Raw genomic sequence first — 5,725 nt, 5'->3', positions numbered from 1 at the left:
GAAAGTACGGAGAGAAAAGAGAATAGAGGCCAGGACAGAGCTATGGGGAACAACCATCGTTAATGAACACAACATAGATAATGAACCAGCAAAAGAGATTGAAAAGGATATGTCAGGTTAGAGGAGATTCAGAAGAGATCAGGGTCATGAAAACCTAGAGAAGAGAGGTAGCCCAGAAGAGAGGAGACAACCATGTCAAATGTTACAGAGAGATCAAGATGAATGAGAACCAATCAAAGGCCCCCCCAAATTAAACCACAAAATAGATGTCTATTATGCCCACTTATGTGTCCCTCAGGGTTATGACTTGAGTTCTCTTCTGTTTCCCATCTATACTACTTCATTTTGTGATCTCATTAGTTCCCATGGATTTAAATATCATCTCTATGCTGATTATTCTGAAATCTATTATGAAAAATGATTTTTTTCCTTAATAATCAATATCTTGGAGACTCACAGCTTCTCCCCCCCCACCCCAACCTTCTCCAAAGCTCTTCCAAAGGACATTTCTGATAATGAAACTGCACCAGAAGTTCCTTGGGTGGAGATAGATTCTTCTGCTTATATAGCCCAAGGCTAGGAGTGATCTGGTATGGTGTGGTGTGGGGCAGGGCAGGGCAGGGGGGGGGGGGGGGGGGGTGATCTGATAGAACAGGTATTTCCTCTGTCAGGAAGTAGAATGATGGAGGGGTGATATAAGTTCCTGTTGAAAGGGTATATAAATTGAGCACTCCAACTTTCAAATAGCGAGTTCAACCCCCAACCCAAGCTACCAACCAGTATAGGAAATCTTTCCTAAAGACTTACCCAGGCCAAAATTTAAGCAGTAAAAGAAATTCTAAGTTTGGGCTAATGGGTATATTCCTGCTCATTGTGTTTGCTCAGACAGGTCTGAGAAAATGTTGATCCTCCCTATCAAGACAGGTGATATGGAAACTGATGTCTCTTTGACCAAGATTTAGGTGACCTAAGTCATGTACCCCAAGAACCTTATGTTAATATAGTCCACTTCCCATTGTGTTAACCAATCAGAGTTCAATGGCAACCCTTGGGAACATCTGCTCCTAAAAGGACATATAAACTATGTACCCCAACCCCCAAATTGGGCTTTCAGTTCCAAAACTGTTAGCTCCCATATAATGCATGATCACCTGCTCTGAGAGAATAAAACATGATTCGAACAACCTAATTAATTTGTCTTTCTTATACCAAACTCTCAGAGGTTGACAACCCTAAGCATGTGAAGACTTCCTTGGTAGAACAGGCAGATGAGAACAATTTGTTCCAACAGTCATGAAGGCAGCTGAAGCAGGTGCTGTTTAGTGCATGGAGATTGGTTAGACCTCAAAGACACCAAGAACATCTACAGCATCCCAAGCCATAACCAGTTGTCTTCACTTTGTCTTGCTACTAGACAGCAATGATTCTGGAAAAGAGAGTAAGGTCAATGACTTCGTCCAACTCTGCCTTATTTAAATCCAATTTATGCACAAATCAAACAACCTTACCCATACCATTTTACCTGCCTCAAAATATTGTGGCAACAGGTAAGTGATGAAGCAGCAGGTGCAGATACACTGGGAACTATAGTCACGACTCTGCTCACAGGAAGGCCAGGCCATAGGGTCATCTTCTCCCTGGAAGCAGCAGTGGGATCCAGCATCCCCTTGTATGTCTAAGCAGCCTTTAAATGACTTCACGGCTACCTCCTGCTGTGAGATGTGCCAATTTAGAGACATCTGCACTGCAAATGTTTGTATGGACTATTGGTGAGCGACCTATGGTAGGACTTTCTTGAGCTCCTACTGGTCTGACCACCCATAGTTGGGTGCACTGCGCCTTGACTCCACCATGATGTTGTCATTTTGATCCTCTGTGAGAACGAAGGATGACAACCAACCAAACTTGACTGTCTGCCAGGTATTCTTAGATTCGTCCTATTGAGTTTGTGACCCTAGGGAAAACTGACTAAGGCTCTTTATTCCAAAATTATTCAGATGTTATATTCAGCCCCTGCTATGTGATTTTCCAACCTATTTTATTTCTTTTTTTCCTTTAAATACAAACTACTAAGACTGTTTTAGTAGGGATTTTTAAAGAGGATTTTTACCCTCAAAAAGAACAATGGAATTACATTTCCTATAGGGAAGGGATTAAAGGTAAAGCCTTGAGTATTTCTTTGGGTAACTATTACTACCCCCTTCTTTTATGCCTGGATTTAGATCTGAAGTTTTCTCCTCTCCTTGGATGGAGAAATTCCATCTGTTTCCTTCTTTAAAGGTGGGGCCAGCTAGCTGTTGTTTCAAAGCCTTCTTGCTAGTGTTGGTAAGTTCCTCATCAACCACAGATTTCTTCACATTCTTTTGCTTCCTTCGTAGGGCTGAAGCTGGCTCCTCCTCAGGCATGGCTGGTGCTCTCTTTGCCCAGTGATTCCTCTTAGCCAATGGTTCAGTGAACACCTGTGACTTTAGAATCTCAAATGCAGACTTTTTCTGTCATTTCCCCATTTTTCTTGGAGTCCTTCATAAATTACTTTCTCTTTTTCTTTCCCCTCAAAGTCAAGTCAAACTCTTGTAGGGCCTTTGCAATTTTTTTTTCTTCCTCTTCTCTTTCCTCTGCAGCCAGGTCAGCGCTGGCTCTTCATTCCCTTTCTCTAGGAGTTGTTTTGCTGAATTTATCTGGGCTTGATTGCTGCATCACCTTCTCCTCAGCCTCTAGTCTCAGGATGGCATGCACATCTTTCCCCATCTTCACAATCTTGTCTCAGAATTTAAGGATTACATCTTGAGGAAGAATCCTGGCCTTCACAGGTGCTTTCACCTGATTTCACAATCTCCTTTAACATCTTATGTACCTCCTTTCCCACCAAGGAGACAGAGTATGTAACCCTGGCAGCACTTTCTGTTTGGCCTACCCAGTGCACAAAATGCTTGATGTTGTTTTGACAACTTCAACATCTAGTCCTTGGGATACCACATCTGTGGCCACGAGGGTGTCAACCTGTTCATCCTTGAAGCTCCTCATGGCTTCCAGATGCTATTTTTGAGAGAGAGTCCCCATGCAACTCTCTCATCTGTAGCCCCATAAGCTCTAGAAGGATGTGTGTAATGATGAGTCTGTTTCTGGGTCTGGGTGAATAGCATCATGTGGTCTGTAAAAATCTGTGTCAAAAGAGCTAACCCAATGGCTTCTCAGTCTCCTTCTTGATTAGGTTGGATTCAAATTAATTCCTGCCTTAGGAATGGAGCTACATCTCTGTTGCTATTTACAAAGATTGGACAGAATTCTTTCATGAGACTGAGGCCTGATCTTTCACCTCATCTGTCATGGCGGCTGAGAAGAGCATCATCTGGTGATGGTGGGAACACAGCCGAATGATTTTCTTCATCTGTTCCTCGAAGTTCTCATCTAGCATCCTGTCAATTTCATCCAAGATGAGTACTTCAACACTACTCAAATGGAAGGAAGTTCAATTGTGGAGATGGGCAATGAGCCTGCCAGGTGCAGCAAGGAGGATATTTGGCCCACTGGGAAGAACAGCCTCCTGGGATTTCACATCCAAGCCCCCACTGCAAGGCGGATGGTAACAAGGCTGAACCGGGCCAGCTGCTTGGTGACAGAGTGTACCTGAATGCCCGATTCTCAGGTGGGAACTAGGACAAGTACACAGGTTATGGCAGCCTGTCAAGGTTTGTAGATAAGACACTCCAAGACAGAAAGGGCAAAAGTCTGCTTTACCTGTCCCAGTGTCTGTGCAAGCAAAAATGTCCTGCCCTAATAGCCCCACAGCTATGTAGGCCTTCTGGATAGGGGGCCGTGACCACGATGGCCTTCAAGAGAGGCTGAGACAGATTCATGTCCTGGAATGCGCGGTTTACATCATGCTAGAGGCATCTTCTAAGAGCCTCTTTGCTTTTCTCCTTTCTCCATTTTCTTCCATTTCAGCATGTCTACTTTGGTGAGGATGTTTTCATCGGCGGATAAATACTCTGATTCTAATTCTTCCTCTTTTGTCTCTTCCTCACGTTTTCCTTCAGCGTCATCTTGGTTTTCCTTCACAAAACCCTCATTTCCCTCCTCATCTACTGGTTTCCCAGATTTGGCTTCTTTTTCCTCATTCTTCTGGGTGTTTTTTTTTTTCTTTTGGACTTTCTCAATCTTGTTATCTAGTGTTGTGGCTGTTCTCTTCTTCTTGAGTTGACTTATAAAATCAGCCATGGCCCAGATCCCATCATACATTCCTTCCTTTTCAGTAAAAACAAAGTCTGTATTGAAATCCACACTCTGATTCTTCCGCAGTCTGCTTTTTTTTTTTTTTTTTGCCTAGCACAATGGGATCCTCATCCTCATCCTCTCCACTGGCAGACTCTGGTTCCAGGGGCTCCTCATCATCTTCCCCAATAGTCCCAATCAAGTCTAAATCCTGAAGCATAGTGGCTTCACAAACACTTCCCATAAGTGCAGATCCTCCAGCCCTTCCACTCAAGTTACTACCATTTACTCCCAGCCACCACTATCAATTGATGCACGCACAGAAATCCAACTTATCATATTTCATGCCAGTTTGGAAGAAATACACACAGGTGTACACACATCAGGAAGAGGATTGGGGGAAACTCTGAAAACAAAATGGAACTAGGGAAGAATGAGGAATAGAAGTAACTGCCTGAGCAGCTGGCAACCTGAGAAGGTTAGGCATGGAATGTGACCAGCCCTGGTGATGATCTAAGCCCATATGCTTCTTTGCTGAGTCCTCATCACATATCTAGAAATGTGTGTGGATCAATCCCAGCAGGAGCAGAAAGACCAAAAGAAATTTTTTTTTTTTAAATCTTGGTTGCTAGTACAGTTTTCTGTCCTACAGACACTTTACTTAGCATAATCATAATTTCCCCCCTATCCACATCATGGGGAACCCTGATTTGCACAAGTAAGATACCATAAAAATAAAATTGGTGAATCACCCATTCCCCAGGCGACCTCTGGCAAGTTAAATATTCGGTGCCATGATCTGTTAACTCTTCAATATATTAATTTCCATTGTCATACTTACTCCTGGATTTGCATCAGAGATTTAAATAAAGGGGAATTTGCAATTTATTGAGATTCATCCATTTTTTACTGAGCCTAAGAAGGGTCAAAAAAATTTCAATTCAGTTGAAATTGATTCCTCAATGGATAACTTAAGCTCTTTCCTCTGGCACTAATAACAGAAATAACTTGCTTACTGTCATTGTTATCATATCATTACACTGCTCAGCAAACTACAGAATTCCTAAATTTCCCCTCTTATAAATCCAAATTCTTAATCACATATTTCAGTCTCATACTTCACATTCGTTCCTCTTTCTTTAACTGATTACCTTTATTTTCCATCAAACCAGCAAGCCAATTCGCCACTCCCCATACTCAAGCTGATCTCTTCCTTTGCCACACCCTTATTTTTGAGGGTTGTCCTCTTTCTTCCTTATCACCAATCTATAGCTTTCTTAGACAGCTAAGTGATACAATGGATAGAGCTCTGGACCTCGAGTCAGTACGACCTGAGTTCAAATCCAGCCTCAGTCACTTACAAGTTGTACAACCCTGGACAAATCACTTAACCTCCATCTGCTTCCGTTTTCTTAACTGTAAAATGTGGATCATAATAATTTCTATTTCCTAGGGCTGTTCTGAGGATCAAATTGGATAATATGTGCTAAATGCTTAGCCTCTTGTTCCAGGG

At 42.5% G+C, this 5,725-nt stretch overlaps 1 pseudogene; it reads right to left on the bottom strand.

Moving 5' to 3' along the window:
- Window positions 1-857: 857 nt before the first annotated feature.
- Window positions 858-5,388, bottom strand: LOC138169957 (probable ATP-dependent RNA helicase DDX27 pseudogene; annotated as a pseudogene).
- Window positions 5,389-5,725: the final 337 nt, after the last annotated feature.

Source organism: Petaurus breviceps, unplaced genomic scaffold, assembly GCF_028583685.1.
Source record: "Petaurus breviceps papuanus isolate PSGF00001 unplaced genomic scaffold, PetGlider_PUasm1.0 38, whole genome shotgun sequence".
Classification (NCBI taxonomy): domain Eukaryota; kingdom Metazoa; phylum Chordata; class Mammalia; order Diprotodontia; family Petauridae; genus Petaurus; species Petaurus breviceps.
The sequence above is the reverse complement of the archived record's forward strand: the minus strand, read 5'-3'. Positions and strand labels throughout refer to the sequence as shown.